The sequence below is a fragment of the Chroicocephalus ridibundus genome, chromosome Z, assembly GCF_963924245.1.
Source record: "Chroicocephalus ridibundus chromosome Z, bChrRid1.1, whole genome shotgun sequence".
Taxonomy (NCBI): domain Eukaryota; kingdom Metazoa; phylum Chordata; class Aves; order Charadriiformes; family Laridae; genus Chroicocephalus; species Chroicocephalus ridibundus.
Window position 1 is genome coordinate 72,267,324 of NC_086316.1, and position 19,559 is coordinate 72,286,882.

Below are 19,559 nucleotides of genomic sequence, written 5' to 3' on the forward strand. Positions count from 1 at the left end.
CTGGTGGGAGGTGTCCCTGCCCATGGCAAGGGGGCTGGAACTATATGGTCTTTAAGGTCCCTTCCAACCAGAACCATTCTGTGATTCTGTGATTCTGTGACTGCAGAGCTGGTGAGAGTAGCCTGGTTCTCAGCTAGAGACAGGTCTAGACAGGGATGTATGCTTATAATGCAAATTTAATCCTTATTAAATAAATATATATGTATACACACACACACACAACTATGGACTGAATTATTTGAGAGAAAACCAGGTACCATATCCACAGTATAAAAAAATTAAACAAAACTCCATTCATTTCAGTGAGAAGATGAGGCTCTGACTCATTATGTGCATCCAAAAATAAATATAAATCAAGCCTTTTGTTTATCTAGTTCTGAATTATTACTATGTGTTGTCTATTGTGTGTAGTCTTACTGTAGTAGGACATTTAACTCTCATTTCTTACAAGATGAAAAAAAACCCTCCTAATCCAATTTTCCTCCTAATTCAATTCAGAAATTTGCTTTCAGTTCCCAGAAGTGTTCCAGCTTTGAGCTTTAGGAAATGAAGAAAGTGTTTGAACTTTGGAAATTCCTTGCAGCATTAGTTTTAGCAGATGCACAATACAGTAATCATCATGAGTGCTGAAACACTCATGAAGCTGGCCTTTTATAAAAAAATGGAAAGATACAGATGGGCTAATCCCTGTAAAGTGCACATGCATCACCATGGATGACTTTTTATTCTTAGGCCACAGTGCCCAACAGAACAAATGTGTGGGCATTAATTATTTCCCCTGCAGTGTGCTTCCATTAGGACATCAGCCCAGCACTGTGTTTATACTGGTTGAATAAACTGCTCTGGGCAAGTAACATCAAAGAATCTACAAGGTTGGTAGTTGGGGCTTTTTTCCATTCTAAAATGCACCCAAAGGGTCATTACTATCTGCAGACATGCTTGTGTGGGATAGCCCCTGACGGGTAAAGTCAATGCACGGGCAGTGAATGAGTGGTTAGATGTCTTATAGAACTGCTGCTGTGATTTTCAGACATGCCTCCTGACTCTTTGTAGGAAATACAGCAGGTATTGGTTGTACTTAAGGATATCAGGTCTGTGAAAAGTGGAAACATGAGTTAAACAGAGGTGTTGACTTTCTGTCTGACATTGTGGATGACACAAGCAGCCAGATCGCTAAGTGAATAAACAGAGCTTTTTATTTTCCCTGCAGCTATGTGAGCATTGGTTATTTCTGACACACCTGCAAAGCCTCTGTGGAGCTTAAAATAAGTGTCTCACAGAGAAAGTTTGACTTAAACACACTTTTGCATGTGGGATCTGATTTTGGAAGAGGTGGGCCAACAAAGCTATTAAAGAGACATGCCAAAGAACTGTACGCTTAAATATGTACCAGTTAACATCAAATCCCTTGTTCATGAGGGAAAGCGCATGTGTGCACTCACCATAAAAAAAAAAAGGGCTGCATTTTAAAGCAGAAAAACCTGCACATAGCTTCCTTTGCTCTCTATTTCTGAGCACATTTGGATCCAACGACGCTTATTCCACAAATAAAATCACCGCTTGCATGAAGATAAGTTATAAAGCAGCAGTTTCCTTGTTTATTAAGGGCCTCTGGAAAATGCTGGTACCATCACCTATGGATAAGATGCTGCCTCTGCCCAGAGCCATCAGCCTGCACCCCGCACTACTCTTTCCAGCGCAATTCCTGGTCCAAGCAAGGGTAGTGGGTTGACCTCAGCTGAGGAACAGTTGTTTCTTCTCCTTCACTAGAGGTTAGTTTGAAGGAGTAAACGGAGCCAAAAACAGCTGAGCCACTCACGTTGGATTGCCTGTTCCAGAGTATACCAGAGAATGTACCAGAGAGGCCTTCTTTCTAAGGAAAGATCATGAACCCCAATACATCCAAAAAGATTGATGCCAGACAAACTTTTACCCCCTCAGTCAAAACGGAATAAATTCCCTTTGGGTTTGTTCATTACAAAAAGACCAATTATTTTTGCTTGTAGCAAAAGGCAGAAGAACATTCACACATGTATTAATCAGGTCCAGTTTATTTACCATCCAGAGAGAAGCAGGCTGTTTAATGAGGTGACAGTTATCTAAACTTTGTTTACCCAATAAAGCCTGTGGGAAGCAGCTTGAGAGGCAGGAGGATTTAGACTCATACAGGCCCAGGTGCAAATGCTGCCGATGCTAACTCTCCTTTCATCAGATAAAGATGTCAGCCAGGAATTTCAAATGCGGAGTTTCTCCATTTTTAAATTCAGGCTATGGGTATTGTCAGAACCTGGAGCAATGGGGAGGGGGACAAGGCTAGAAGTGGTGTTAGCCGCAAAATCACAGCCCGGCAAATTGTGGGCAGCGCACAATTTGATCCCCTGCTCACCCTTAAAACTGGAACCAGTATTTGCAATCTATGTCAGGTCCTCGAGGGTTTCACCTAGTGCCAGTGAAGACAGTGAGAGCTATGCTGTCACTGAAGAGCAAGTGTCCTGCATAAGAGTACTTAGTGTAGCTTTATTTTAAGAAAAGAAAAAAAAATACACAAACTTTCTCTTATCTTTCCTTTTAAATACAGTCTGGCAATAACCTGTCTCCATGGGAGGCAGGCAGCGCTGCCCGCGAGACAAAACCGGTTGTGACTGAAGCTGAACAAGGGAAGAAAGGTTTATGCCAACTACAATATTCATTCCCCAACACTTCTATCTCTCTTCCAAAGTGTTTGTTATTAAGAACTTGGTATTTTCATAACAGCTGGATAATGGGCAGTGGGTGTTTCTGTGGTGACATATTGAGAGCTCAAAGATTAATGTTGTCATTTTACTATTTCCATTCTGATATCTCTATGCTGATAAATGCTTGGCAATCTTACCATCCCATTAGTAATGTTAAATACTGTAAACCTGGGGTTTGGGGAAATATAAACCATTTTAAAATTGAATGTGACCAATAAAATGCTCTCTGGGCAGTTTTCCAATGCAAGCACTCTCCAAGCTCATTATCAAAATATGGCATAGAAAAGAGCTATTAGGTGTTTCTTTCATAATCAAGGGTAAGACATGTGAGCTTTTGGGGTAGTCCTTTATGAACACGCACGGAGATGAAAATGCATATATTTCTGATTTCAAATAACAGTACAACATGAAACAGTAACTTTTGGAGGAGCTTCATTTAGATTTTCCCACCAATGCTAGATTGAATCTTTGGCAGATGGAAACCTCTCTGTTATATCACTCTGTCCTGACAAACTCTGCTCCTCTCATCCATAAAAGATGGCATTGTTTTCTTCAAAGAAAACTCAGAGTAAAGTCCAACAGCACTGAAAAGAGCTGAATAGGGCCTGGCTGGGGGTATCTCTTTGACACAGAAGCCCTTCTTTTACAAGTACAAGGCTGAGATGAGTTAGTCACCAGCCTGATGAAGTCAATGCCTGTTCCAGTACACTTTCTCCAAGGTCATCCAATGAGTCAATGAGCAAACTGGGCTGAGAACACAGGAGTCGCGTTCTACGAGGGCAATAGTTCTACTATATTTACCCAGGCTCCTGTGATTCTTAAAGCTTTTTTTTATGGGGGACATCGGCAGGCAGCCTCAAACAGGCATTATTTGAGACCCCGTACAAAATAAGGTATGTAGCAGGTCAGCATCAGCAGACAGGGAGCAGAGAGGTGGGAGTGCTGCAGAGGGCTTTGGGAACCATACGGAAATTCACCCAAGACTCACGATGAACTTTAACGTTTAAACATTTGCTGAAGGGAGAAAGAAAAAAAAGGATCCAATCCCCAAATGAATGGGACTAGAACATGACCCCAGGAAAGGTCATTAAAGCACAGAGGCACTTTTCCACTCTGTTTGGTTTAGGCACTAGAATGCAATCAGGGCGCTTGGCAGCTCTGAGCTTCTACAAGCACCTTAGTAGCATTATATTTAGATGTATATATCCTGCTGCCTTATGTCTCAGCCATAACAGGATCTTTTCTCTGTCACGAATAAACAAAGCCTGATCTTTTCCCACATCATTTCTATTTCAGTAGAAATAGAGAGGTCTGGTTATTGGTCTTGACTTCAGTAAGCTGTTTTCCTCTATATATGGGCTGAGGCACACAAAATGCCGAGCTGCTTCTGGACACAATCTGAACTTGGACTCAAGACGACCCAAGCAGAAGCAGATTTGCTCCCCCACTTTGTAGGGTGACTTCCAAGGTAACTTCACAGGGAAGAGCAAGTGTTTTGAAGCAGCACAGAGAGAATGCTGCAAAGCACTGACCACCACCAGTACCTTTAAGGTCTGATGGGGAGAGTGAAGGTGATGGGCATGGAGGTGAACTGGAGATGGCTTAGCAGCTCAGCTGTGCTTGAGTTTAAAGGCCAATATTTACCCTCTGCTCCCACTTACCTTCCTTTGTAGTCAGGCAGGGTCTTTACTTTGAATGTACAGTAGAGTTTGCTGCACTAAGCCCTCAACAAATACAGTTTAAGAAACACTACTCATGAGAATCAGACAACAAGATGCAACAAGAAATCTTCCACACAGACTCTAAGGCCACATAAAGAAAACTTTCAAGTTTGTAGGTTGTCACAGGATATTAAAAGAATGAAAAGGATTACAGCAATGTCAGCATTAGCAAAGGTAAACATAGCTTCAAGCCAAAAGTATCTTCCAAAGAGCTGCCAGACTGGAAAACCATTACAATAAAACTGGAGGCCATGTGGACACTAACACATGTCCCCAGATGACTGCCTAAATGTGGAGCTTCTGGGCATTTAGATATAGTTAAATATGAATAAGTTTGGCTGATTCCTCAAACTTACAAGATTCTACGTGACCAGACATCCTCAGTTCCAAATGTCACTCTTTAGGAAGGTCTCTTTACAGAGGCTTGTGGGAAAGGGTGTGCGGTAAGAGGCAGAGCTGCTTACTCTTCTCCATATGTCCTTTCTCTAGGACACTCCACCACTCTCTGAAGATAACCACTGCGTTTCACCTATTCAGACAGCAGAGTAACCTGCCTTGGCATCTGCTGTTGCCATTCAATAACTGTTTCCTCTCCTGTGTCCATAAGTCATTGTTAAATGAGGATGTGAAAAAGGTGGCTTCCTATTTCTGTCCTTCTTCATAACCCATGAACATGAACTGCGTTGATGGCTGATTCAGCCCTTTTCCAGAAATAGGCATCCCCAGCGCTGGCTTCTCCCAGTCTCTTCCTGCCTTCTTTTAGAGCAGGACTCTGGAGGCCATGCTGGTGCTGGCACTACAAAGGGAAGAGATTATGGGAGGTGGGTGATCTCACCACACACAGGAAGAGGACACACAAGGAGGCTTCTTACCTTACTTTTCCCTCCTGTGGACAAGAATGCCCAGGAGCCAGGTGAGCTCAGTTACAAGCCAGACACAGTCTGCTCTGCAAAACCATCTCGTGGCAGAATATATTTGATTAAAAACTGTGCAAGACACCCAGCGCAACACACACAGGTTGGCTGGGACTCAAGAAGTCCCAAAGCTGGGTTTTAAAATCTGTTCTCACAGCTTGAAAGTAATGCTCTTAAACCTAGGGACAAACAGGGACTGATTAACAGAAGTTCACCGCTGGTTTTGGAATGTAATTGCCTCATATCAGTAGAGGTTAATTTCAGCTAAATAGATCATAGCGATATCCTTTGGGTCTGGGTAAGCTGATCTAAGATGAAGCTGCCAGTTCAGTGATTTAAAATTAGAGCAATGCTCTCCCTCCTTCAGGGCCCCCAGCATCATTCTTGCTACCACATGCTAACCCTGCTGCAATCTGATGCTGTACCCGACTGAGAATTGCTATGCTCAAGTGGGAGGCAATGAGAACACAAGCACCACTGCTACAGAAGTCAAATAGAATTTCCTTTATTACAAAAAGGATGAACAAATATGAGGGTCCGTTTCTGTGGCACTGTGACAGCACTCCTATGTACCACCATTTCTTTGTAGGACAGGGATGGGCCCTCTCTTGGGGAAAAGGAGAACTCCCCAGAGAGTGAGACACAACAGTTGTGAGGGGCTCCTTACCGTCTGCAAGATAGGAATAGGCAGACAGGCACCAAAGGGCTGATAGAAGATAAGCACCCCTTCATCAAAACCAGATAGCTAAAGAATGGGAGGAGAAATCCAAACAGCACATTCTACACAACTACCTATCACCAATTATTGACCCAGCTGGTTGAAAAGCATCTCTTGCTCAGACTTGGGGTGCCCTGATTCTCAAGGAAGTATAGTTCTGGTCCCCGTCTCCAACACAATGAAGCCCACATCTTCTGCTCCTCAGAGTTTGCTCACCCCTGCCTGGCAAGGCCAACTCTGCCCACGCGCAGGCAAAATAGCAATGTCATGGCTGGTGATCTGGTGCTGTGGGCTCATCCCTTAAGACACAAAAGTATTTTGTCTTTCACAGATTGAGTTTCAGCCAGGAGAGAACAAGACATCCTTGCTCTTGGGCAGAATTTGGGTGGTTCCTCACTGGGACAAAAAGCTTTTTCTTTTAAACCTTGGAGCTCAGCATCCCCTACGTATGCAGATACAGTACAGCAGAGCTGTATCCAAATGCTCCCAAGGTATATTACACCCATACAACACAGATTCCACTGGCTTTTATGGCCCCTTTCCATTTCCTGCTGTCTTGTTATATGACAAGGTCTTAAACTCTCCATTAAGTCTAAGCCGCATTTTAATCCAGAGCAAACAGCTCCAGTGCACAAAAGGTAAAAAGGCCGTGAGAGACCATGTCACACACAGAGCTAGGATTGGAATCAGCAAACTGTCACTCACATACCATGCATGTGAAGTCAATCTCTGGGTTAACACATACCTGAAAAGCCCATCCAGCTTTTAAAGTGATCAATAGTAGCCTATAGTAGCCTATATTCAATGACCACAGCTCGGAGCTCACTAGCAATCCTAGATAAATCACTTTCCTTCTCCCCTTTCCCTACCTAGAACATGTCAACCACAAGCACTTGTTTTTATGCTCTGCATCATTTTTAAGGATGTAATTTTACCTTTCTCTATATTGACTGAATTCTGGATCCTCAAAACAACTATTCATTTGTCACTGCCCTGCTAATGTTTTCCTCTTTCCCCAAACTTCTTCCCTAACTCCCTTTAAAATGCTGATTTTCTGATGCTTTCCTGTCACCTGGTCTCACTCAAAACTTTACTAAGTTCATCTTGAAGTCCTTTGACCCAGTCCTATTCTCACGGAGATCTGAGCAGGGAGATATATGCACTGCAGTCAGTAGAACAATATAAAACTGTTTCGTGAGAAGAGCCAGATGGAGAGAGACACATGAATCCTGGGCATATGAGGACACACTTACAGGACTGACCCTGAGGGGTTTCAAAAGAGTTAATGCTGTCACTGGATTGAAAACTCTGTGTTATGCTAGTAGCACATAAAGCTTTTCACTCTTCTCTGTGGTCGCCTGCAAGTTATCAATAAGTATTTACCATGCATTTTTCACATAAGTGACCTTCATACTCTCAGTTCAGCATGCACAGTAATGCCTTGTGCTGCCAGTCCTATCTGTTCTTTAATAAAAACTGTTATTAGCAGCAATCTGTGAAATGCGTGATCATGTCCTTTCCTTGTGGATCATGTCCTCTTTCTTGCTTTGTGCTGTAGAGGCTGCAGCTCCTTTCCCTGATGCCAGGGTCACGTTTGCCTAAGGTGAACCCCAGTCGAAGCGTGGAGCTCTTCCAACCTCAACAGGATGTTTGTTGTGTATTGTCATCTCCCAGCAGGACCTTCACGGTGTGCTGCTGTACTGCTGTTCCTCTCTCCTAGCTATGGGTGTGCAAGACATTAGGAGGGCAAGAGAGTTTACCCAAAGGCCCAGCCTTTACCCAGAAGTCCTCTGGGAAAGAGAAGGAGACACACCTCTCCACTCTCCTCTCCTTGTCCTCTCCTGGCACTCAGGACTCTGAACACAGCTTATTGTGATGAGGGTGTTTGAAGTCAAAGCATGAATGTTCCAGAGCCTATCTTCCCCCAGTAATGTCTGTGACTGCTCTTCATCAAGCGTTGCACTTCAGTGCATGACTAAACGTGCTAAAATCCATGAGGCAACAGATCACACATTTCTGTGATGTTCAAAGGGAAAATGGGAAGTTCACTCACTTGAAATAGGCAGTCCAAGCACATGCCCAAGAGAAGAGATGAGGACATTAACGAGTTAACACAGACCAGTTAGAATACTATTTTTGGATTGCCCTCTGTGAAGAGACAGCAGATTTTCCCAGCATCTCAGTGACCTTCTTTTGCCTACAAGCATCTAAGGCTGCGCAGAAGTCTTTGCTCATCTGCGTTATCACTGGAGCCTTTAAAAAGCCCATGTACCCAAACATTACATGCAAGACGGGACACTAAAAGGACAGGGTGAAGGATTTTGTTAACTGATTCATCACTAACACCGTTTTGGCATGTACTAGTGACATAAGATAATAAAATTTGCACGGCACTGTTTTACATCAGAGGAATTTACTGTTTGGGAAAGCTGCCGTGAGCAACAGTTCTGAAGAGACCTGCTCCTGAGAGCGGTGCCCATAGGAGCGGTGCCACAGCCCGGCAGCTCGCCCAGGCTCACTGCAGGCAGGGTGATGGCTGCCTCCTGCCTCTGCTGGGTGCAGGCAGCATCCCGCCAGGGACAAACAAGGTGCTGCTTTTGAGGAACAGGCTGGGATCAACTGCTGGGTTAATAACTAAGTAACCAATGTAATTGCCCAAGTACTATGAATGATTTTAAGTCGTTACTTCAAATGTGATGGTTTGAGTTGGAAAGTCCATCACGGCAAAGAGTGGTGACTTACATCAGCTCTGCACAGAGTGGGGACAACTGATGGAGTTTAACGCAGGATGGTATTTTCAAAGGTGCCTATGCTACTACAGAGACTAATGTAAGAAAAAGCTGGCTCCAGTTACTCTGTATTTCCAGAGATCATCATTCAAGCTGAGTTTAGCAGGTTTCAAATTCTGTTTCTGCAAGATATAAGCAGTATTATCCAGCAACCCCTCTGCATGCAAATAGCCCTTTAAGAGGTTTGAAGATGTACTTGTTTATACAAAAACAATTCTTCCATTGCAAAATTCTACATACTGAGTAAATCACATCGTTTGGTGATTCATTTTGCAATTTGTCTGGATAACGGACGGATACAAAAGACTTCCAGCTGACCACACGCCTGAAGTTTCTCCTTCACAACCCACGGTGGGTGGCAGCAGAGGCCCTTCAGACAGGGCAGAAGCAGTCTGAGTCACAGAGATGTTTATCTAGACAAGCAGATGTTGCAAAGGGTGACTTCTCATGTTGTTTTCTCCCGTTAAAAAAAGAAGAAAAAAAGCTTTCTTGTAACTAAAACAAAAGAAAAGACAGAACCCATTGACAAACACATTCCTGTCAAGCATCCTGTCCAAAAATGTTCATCTACTTGTAGCAATATGCTGAGAATGAGTAGAACCTGTAGAGGCTTGAAAGACATTGTACCTGCTACGTAATGTCGGGTATCTGTCTTTAAACTACTTGCTGTTTGATGCAGCCTGGAAAGTATTCAGTCTTGAGAAGAAATGTTAGAGATGTCAATGATAAAAGTTGTCTCAGTGGGGACAAATGATCAGCAGTAGCTAGAGGTCAGGTGGCTGCTATCAGATGTTAGGAAATTATACCTAGGTCTTTACAGCATGGTACCGAGATTTTAATGACAGCCCTTCAGAAGACATCCCTAACACAGAACACCTGTTGGAGGGAAAGTTTCATTAAAATCAGTATCCATCAAAGCTGAAGTCTTTAAAATTCCACTCAGCAGAGCTAAAAGCACAGAAGTAACTGTTGTCTCACGTGTGCCTTCACCGTTCATGCTCTAAAGGTTTTGATCATTTAAACACCTGACCTCACCCACCTCATGGCAAGCACAGTGGCAACCTTCTGCATTTTCACAAAGGACAAAGTAAAGGCACAGTCATATCCTTCTAATTTTAATTCCAACCCAGGGACCCGGCAGGCTGCTTTGATGTAAGCACTTGCAATATTCAGATCCCTGTACTGAAAACTGGCTTCGACAACAAGTAGAATGGATGAGCCTCCCAAACATCTCTCCTGTTCCCAAAATATGGTGGCACACATGGGACTAGGCAGGCACAAAGGAAAACTGGTGGCTCAGTAAGGCACAGGGAGGTAGGTCAGGTCCTAAACCACCTTTTATATGGAGCTGGGTCAATTTTATTGATATTTTAATAAATATTTTAGTGAATGATTTCCCTATGATTTGCCTGCTCATTTTTTTCAGAATTGTCAATGTAATTTTCCTTTATTTTTGTGGATAAAAGTTTCTAAAATCATATGAAAAGTACAATTTCCCCTGCCCCAAACAACAGAAATTTCCTACTGTAACTCCTCCTTACTGGGGTGCACGATCAAAGCCACCATTAGAAAACCCACACTATAAAAACACTAGAAAGTTTAATAGAACTAGAAAGCATTAACTATAGAGCATTAGCAGTAATCCAAAGAGAAATATAATATGTCTTCATAAAACCTATTTTTTTTCATTAAAAATCCACCAGAATACATTGCAGCTTGCACAGATTTGGGTCAATTAAAATCCACTGGAGTAAAAAAGGACAAAAGAAATGTATTCTGATTTCACTAAACTTCTGTCTTTGAATGTGGATGCCTAGTCTACACTAGTAAATTCATTGTTATCCTAGGATCAAGCACATTTTATTCTTTTAAGTGTATAAAACCAATAAACTTACCAGCAAAAAAAAAACCAAAAAACATCATTTACTTGAAATTCTGTAGGGCAACTCCCAGTACCCAAGTGCCTGGTGAACACAGTTGTACTTCAAATGGTGTATTTGGAGGTGACTTTGTGGAACTCATGCTGTCACTGTGACTGGAGAGAAAAGAAGGATTAAAATGATTTATATTCTGACTGTTCCTCTGGCTTTTGGGACCACAAGTCATAATAGAAGTTTAACTTGTTTATAAGGGTAAAAACTTTGAACATTGCTTTTTCCTTTTTTTTTTTTGATTCTCATATTAAAGGTTTTGTAGTGAAAGGAATAAAAAGCAACTCCCAGTCTGTTGCTTAACTATTTAGGACAGATGTGCTGCCAAAGTCCAGCATTCTTTTTTAACTGCTTACACATGTACCCCAGATGAGTTTATTGGTGAAACCTAGGTTTTATTCTTGGGGATATGGCTATAAATTAAAAATACAAAATAAAATGACAGCTTCCTCCTACTCTTGCATGTTAACTTAATCTACTAACTAAACTATTTTCCTTTCGAGCCTCTCTGTTTAAATTTGGCCACATAGGCTAAAAGTCCAAAGCTGATGGAGATAAGGGAACATGAGGAAAGAGTTTCAGTTAAGACTCAGTCAAATTGGAGTAGAGATCAACTCACGATAAACGAGTTAACAAATGGATTTTGGAAAACATATATCTTATTAAGCTGTCTCCCAGCTGCAGGATCCTTGGCACTTGACAATACAAGAGATCTCGGGCTCTGCTCTTTCTGGAGCTGCTGCAACCTTGCAAACTTTGCACTCAATCAAAAGAGGAGCAAAGTTTTTAAAAACTAAACAATGGCTAAAATTTATTCATAGTGCAGTTCCATTTACTTGTCTAAAGTTAGCCTAGTAATTAATTGTAACCATATATTTCACCTAGAGGACTTACTGAGTGAAACTGAAAAGGTGGCTTAAAAACAGTCTATCAGGTCAGGCAACACAGGAAAGACCAGACAACCATGGTCTCCTCAGCCTACTGTTCGCACATACCTAATAACACAAAAACATGTCCTCAACATTAACTATGGGAGTTTATTCAAAATAGCAGTTGCAATTAACCCTCTGAACAATTTGTGTAGGAATAGTGAATTCTATGTTACTTGAAGTTTTTCACCATGTCCTTCAGATAGGTACACCTGAGTTGAAACAGAAGTTGCATGCTTAAGAGAAAATGGGATTGGTTAAATTCTGTGGCGTGTGCTAAGCAGGAGTTCACATATGGTCATCATGATTTGATTAAAGATCATGGATCCATGATGTGCTATGATTTTTAAAGACACAGTTCAGGAAAACTGCTAGAGACTGGCTTCATCTCTCCAATACGTTGTGCCCTGAATAGCTTCATCTAACTTCAGAACATATCCCATCTATTTAATTGCCTTCTGAATATTTCAGGGACATATGAGAGCTCACACAACACAAAAATCAAAACCAACTTAGAAAGAATCACATAGGATTTTCACCAGGGCAGCGAGAGAACAAGGCCCAGACTCTCCCATCATGATGGAACATCTTCCTGCACCAGCCCCATCAACAATGGGTACATACAGAGTTTTGGGGAACAGGACCCAGGAGTTGCACTACAGTCTTGCACAGTGGCAGAATAAAATACTGCAGCTTTGCTCTTCCAGAACAGTCACATGTGACCATTGAAATGTCAGCTACTTTTCTAACTCTATCTATGGCATTTAAGTTAAAATAAAGTGTATTGACATCTATATCACGAAGTCACGATTAAACTTTAATAAGAGGCTTAAAATTTACCAGCAGAATGTATTTTTTGAATGGGTCACCCACATTAAAGATGCCACATTCCATCACAGAGATAATATTTTAAAAATAACTTCCTAGATTTGCATCCTTCCAACAGATGATTCAGGAAGGGAGGAAAATTATAGAGAGTTCAGTCTTGACAAGGGCAGAGCACTCTTCATTCTTGCGCTAATACTGCTGTTTGAAGAACAGATTAAATTGCGGAGGAGGACTAAGAAACAGAGGCCAGTCGGAAGAAAGAGAAAGCTTAATCTGAGTGAGGACACCTTTTAGATGTGCCAAAATTATCCGAGTGACTAATTAAGACAGTAATTCAAATTAGAACCAGCTGGTAGTTTAACATTCCTCAGACCCTTATTCAGCAAAATTTTTGAGATCTTGCCTGATTTTAGTCCCACCAAAGTCAATTAACAATCAAAGAGCAGTTCAGAAAGTTTGAAACCTGAGAACCATTTCCCCTGTTTTTTTGAGACCACTAAATTAAAGATTTCTGGGGCTTTGGCGTGGTGTTAGCTAGCTGTGTCCTGCAAAAAGGTTTTGCACAATAAAACCAAACCACCACTACATCTTGTATAGCCTACATATAAACACAGCAGTGCAGCACATGGGGAAAGGGTTTGCTTCTGTGAATCATCCTGCTCACATCTTTTTTCCAATGGTGAACAGAGCAAGAAATCCATTGTACAGAGACCCAATCACAGGAAAATCTTCTTCCTTATCAGTTCAAGGACTGGCACTTCTTTGACATCTGAGACCTTATTTCCCTTTTCAAATTTCTATATAATCTCAACTAATACAATTGTTTCAGGTTCTGAAGTTTATTTTGCTTCTATGACAACTTGAGGAAGTGAGTTACAGTGATTAATTACACATCCCAGACCAGGATCTTAAACTTCTGGCTTTGCCCAAGCTGGACACATCATCACCAGTTCAGGAATCTATTTTTCACATCAGTACAATGACCTTCCTCCAGAGACGTACTAAACCCAGGAAGTGGAGAAGGCAAGCAAAACTCCCCTCCAAAAATCCCAGCATTAGTGCATAGTAGAAAGTCTCTTCCTCTAACAGAGCCCTTCAAAAGAGCTTTCAAGTGAGTCATGAGTCCTTTTTCCTTAACGGTTGCCAAGGACACAATGCATCACAGTCACAGAAAAACTAAAGTGGTTGTTGGCAACATCAATAAACTCCAGAAGTTTTAGCAGAAAGTTAAAACCTCTCATACTACTGTAGATTAATAATTTGCATTCCCTCCTGCTATCTTAGCCTAGGTGGAATCACCCCTTTCTCTGACAGCCTCCTCAGGTTCTGTTTCAGGCTTTGGACCTCATGGAGAGGGATTTGTGGTGATTTTCCGACACTGGTAACTTGCCAGAAATTTAGACACATCCTCATGTTGTCTCTAGCAGTTTGGGCATATCCTAAGAAATGTAGCCATTTGTGTACTGGAAAGGCTTTATTGCTGCTATTTTATGAAGATATCTTGTATTTGCCACAAAGATGGCTTTTCTGATGCATTCACAAAACTGCTGTATGCGGCTCCCCTGCTGCATTCCAAATAAAGGTTTATTGATGAATCTTTTTGATGCTCACAGGTTGCCATCATCTCAGAGTGTGAGATAATGGATGTAGCTTGTGGAATACTGTGTTATATATTTGGGATATAAATCACACCCCAAGTTCCTTAATGTATATTTCATAGTGAGGCATGTGTGTCTTATCTATTCTTGTACAAACATAGGCAAGTTCTGCAAATATTCTTAGCAAAAGGGGAAAAATGTTTGGGGGAGGTAAAATTCCTTCTTGATTTCTTGAAAAGGTTTGTATGAATTGTCTGAGCAATGATCTGCAACCCAGCAAACGCCTTGCTTTTTCCTAAGATTAGGCTCCTCGGGAGCATATTCTATTCTGAGAGCAGGGAGCAAGAAAGAAAATAACCTTGCAGTATCCTTTAAGCCTTATCCAAACAAGAGTCAGGATTTTTTTAAAGTGACTAATGACTGTAGGTGCCTTGAGACTCCATAAAGAGGTCTGATTTCCAGGGCTTAAGGTGTTGCCTTAGGGCCGAAAATAGCAGCCTTGCTGGTGCCTCATGTTAGCCAATCTAATACGGCGGCACGCAAACTCACTAGATTTTTCCCTTACATCAACTTCTAGTGTAACCTACTGGTGATACTGCGTGGCAAATAACCTACAACTTTGGTGCTTCGGAGACTCCTCCAAGTTTCATTTCATTCATATCTGTCCTGGTTGTTTGAATTAAAATTGCTGTATCCCAGTTTGTCAGATAGAGAAATTTTGGAGACTTTCAAGACTGAGAGCTTCTCTACTTCCAAACCGCAACCAGGAAGAGGAAATAATGAAGTGCTTTGCCCCTTTAGATGTCAAAGATAACCTCCAAGCTGTAAAGCAATCAACTCGCGTGTTATAGAGACCTCAAACAGACAGACTGAAGCAAAAACAACCAAGGTGCTAATTTCAGCAATTGATCTCCAGGCCGGCGTTCACTTCAAAGGATACTCGTGATCATTTGAGTGTTAACATTTCCAAACAACTAGTATAAAAAGAAATATCCTTTACCGGGTCAAATGACTTTTTAAAGGAGTGTAATTCATTCTGACTGATATACCAGGGAACATATGTTAAAAATAAAACACTGTGCAGCATATGAACTTTTACAATTAAAATAATGGAAGCCCACCCTCTAGGGTAAAAATGAATCTGCCTTTACCAATGATAGAAAACAGCAGTGCAGCATATGGAACCAGAAAACTGACTTTCCTCCACTGCGTTTTGAAAGGCACCCCCAGACCACCATCAAGAGGGGATCCTTTGCCCACGAAGATTTCTCTCCCCAGTGTGCTCATCCCTTTGTGCCTCGGAGTTTTCTTCACAGCAGTAAGGCCGTAGGTGATTTAGGCCAGCACTGGGCATGGAAAGTTTTACTGCAGATATTTCCAGATTGCCTGTAAGAGCTAGGAGGACAGGGGATGGGAGACATTTAGTGTTGTAACTGGAAACATTTATGACATAAGACTTCATGTACATTGGCCAACATAGCATGATCTCTTGCATCCTCTCTAACTGTAGAATTAGGATACCATGTGCTGTAACTGAAACAATGGGAAACACGGCTATGTATCCAGTCAAAGAGAGTTTGCACGTCCTCAGCAATGTCGTAGCTTTAAACATAGCAAACAGGTGTCAATCAGCCACTCATATTCTGACTATCCATATAGTTTATTTTGCCTGTCATGGATGTGTGTACCTGACAGGACAGAGAAGGGACCCTGGGAACACAGCAAGAACGTTATCCACTGATAGGTCAGCACTTGTCCACCACTTTTACTTAGTCTGCTTTTCTGCAGCTGAGCTTTTCACACTAGAGAGTCCGCGGAGTCAGACCAGAGGGCAGAGACTGGGCTGGGTTCCTGTCAAACCCCAATAATAAGGGCACGTTTGCACTGGCCTGGGAGGAGGCCAGACACCAGGCCCAATGACTATTCACCACTCAAACCTCTTGCCTCCAGCCACGTCATGTTTTCAGGCACCTCAGAAAGTTCTCACCTCCCAGGGAACCAAAAGCCTGCCAGGCCTGTGAAGAGTATCTAAGCTCTCTATTCAACTGCTATGTTAATTGTAAGGTGCTCAGGCACAGTGGCAAACCACAGGCTCACTTGCAAGACAGATCAGCTGTCTAAGTTATGTTCCAGCTGTCCATTACCGACTCCCAGCTAAGAAGAAATAACTGCCATGTGAGCACTCAGCCCACTTCAGAAGAAACTGGAACAGTTTGAAATCAACAGGCAACTGAAGTGACCCTGTTCTGCTCAGCCATGAATCGAAGTGCTCACATGAGCCACTATGTCTCAGCTGAGAACGGCTAAATGAAAAGCTAATCAAAAAGCTGTAACATCCCAGATGATAGGTTTCATCACCACAGTGTTCCCTGTCTTGTGATGGGGGTGTATGAATCAAACCTCTCCTGCTTCCAGGCATTTTACATTGACTGCTACTATGGAAAAATGGCCTGTGCTTAGGCTACTCCAGGACCCGAGTGGACTCGCTCACAGTTTATTTTATATGCTAATTGCAGAGGGGCAACACCTGGTGATGAGACACATGGTCCCCAGCCATCGGTTAGACACAAAGATAACCACACAGAGAAGCCTTGAGCAAACACATGAGCAAGCGTGCAGCAGTCAGGACATCTTTAAGGTGATAGGAAATACTGTGGACAAATGTCACTAACTGGATTCCTCTGGCATGGCACATACAACTGCCGTGATATCTCTCGTTCATTTATCCTCTGTCCTGGGCAACGTGCACAGAGTGAAAAGCCTTTTTCTGATTGACAATGCAAATTCTGAACAACATGCCCACCATGTAAAACCATGCCTACCCATGCTGTCTTCATCTTTTAAAGATTGGTCAGTCAGAACTTTTTTATCCTGGTAGCCCCAAACTAACATTTTGTGGCATGGCAGCATTTGGTCTGAGCCTTCCTTTCCACCTTAACATGCACTTGCTCTGCCCAACTGTTTATATCAGGATTTCTGAATATTCCTTTTAAAGGATGCTCAGGCAGATAAGTCAGCCTTGGACTTCCGGACAAGAAGTTATTTCTTGGAAATGTATTAAATTGTATTCAGGGTCCATTATATATAATACAGGACATTGCTGACCGACATCATCTGCTGACCGACAGCTCCAAGCTCCAAGTTCAAGCTGTAATTGGCTCCAGTCCCAGGGAGGGTAGAAGAGACTGTGAAACTAATGATCTGCTGATTCCATCAGAAACATCCACAGCTGAAAGCCCTTCGCAGGCTACCCATAAAAGGCCTCCAGTGGCCAAAAAAATTGCACATTAAGGACATGTCTTGTTGCCTGATTTCCACAAGAGGCTTTTTATGTTAACCTGGTTCCCATAGCACTGTCTAAGCTGAAATATCACGTCTGCATGGATATCTCTACCCTTGCCACTTCCTCTAAATTCAATGCCAATACAAGGTGCCATGTTTTCTCCACATAACACAACTCAAGGACCTCAGTTCCTAATATAAAAGCAGTGATTGCATCTGAATGAGTTGCAGTTAGAGGTTGGCAGTTGGATTTCATCTCATTCACTTAGGAAGGCCTCTGCCTCACATTTTAACTCTGATATGGCCTGTGCTCCGTGAAAGGCTAAGAGAGGAGAGGGGAGTTTCTTTTGCCCATCTCTGAGCTGCACTGTTCAGCAATACACAAGAGCTCAGACTATAATGAACATGTCCCTCAGGCGGTGTTCAGTCCTGCTGCTTTGCTGTACGCCATAACAACCGTCCCTCACACATAGACAAGATGCACTGGGTGCACTGCCTTTGCACACTGGCAGAGCAGAGCCCTTGCTGGCAGAACACTGGTGTCACCCAAGCAGGCAGCAGCTCAATGCCTTCTGACACAGTCTGTCATTCACCAACTGTAAGCAAAAGCCAGCACTTTTGCTTCCTTTCCTGGGAATCCCACAAGTCAGGGATCAATGCACAAAGATGAACTAAGGACAGGTCAATTGTGTAATGTAAAATACAGGCATAAAGTTGGGAGCAGACAATGTATATTCCCTCTTCTTCTTGCTGAATGTCCTACCTGTTAGGCTTTCCTCTGTCTGGCCATGCCTCCACTGATTCAACAGCACAGAATTAAAGATGGCTATATTACAAATGTTCATTTGAAAGCTGCAAATGAACATATCTGAACTCAAGGTCCTTGTCCTTCTCCTCTCCTCTCTCATCTTCTTCTTCTATCTCATCTCTTCTCTTCTCCTTTCTCCCCTCGGCTCCCACTCAGCATCTTTGCAGTTAATATCATTCTCAACTCTGGCATTTCAGCAATGCACTTGAAAGTTGCTACTAGAGGGTAAACTTTATTCTCCCATATGAATTTTTTTTTGTTCCACTCTTGAACAGGCATTTCTTGGAAAGGTTAGTACTCACAGAACTATAGCACACGGCAATCATACTACATGTCCAGATGGTATGTAAATATTAATACTCACACAGCACTGAAGATTACAAGATAATTAGAGGCTATATAACCATGTAACTCAGTTTATAATGAGTATGACAGTTATAGGACCAAATTTTGTCATTCTTCCAGGCATGACTCTTTGGAATCTCTTTTTTTTTTTCTCCTTTGTTTATGAGGAATTAATCGTTTGGAGCCTGATCCAAAAAGCTCTAGAGTTAATGCAAGTCTTCCATTGACTGCAGCAGATTTTAGTGGAGATTTCTGATTAAGTAAACTCCCTTGAGTCCTTGGCAGCTTAGATCTCAAGGACATTATAGTCCTCCAGCTACTCCACCCATCAGCAGCATCACCAAAGTGAGTTTCAGAAACCTGCCACATGAGATTCACCCTCTGGATCAGATGAGAGGGTCAGCCAAAGCCTTTGGACAGAGGACATCTATGTCCTCAAGCGCACTAGGTCATGTACTGACAGAGTGTCATCAGGCTACTATGTTCAAGGGTCCACTGCCTGCCTCTGTTCCCACCCAGGAGCACCAGACCAGCTCCTGCCAGTCAGTGACTGTCACATGGACCCCAGAGGAGCAGAGGGTCCATGGGGCTGTGCCATAGCCAATTCCCTACAAAAGAAGCATGGAGTGGGAGCTACAACAGTGAAAAGTGAGCATGCTCGGGCCTCGGAAGGCATAGCCTCAGGAAAGAGTGCTTCCAGTTCCCTCTCTCCTTCCTAGACACCATATTTGATCAGACTTTCCCTTTTCTGGTGGTAAATTTTATATTTTTTTTCTGGTTTTCCCACAGTTACGGAGCTATACAAACCACTTAGCCAGTTCTATACAGCTCTTGGTGGATTCAGACCCTATTGTTCTATGTATGTGAGCTGTTTACAGGCACTCTCTGCTTTTTACAGATGTATTCCTTTGACTGTTTTGCTGCCAGCTGTGGACAGGTAGCAAACGTTGCAAGGAAGAGG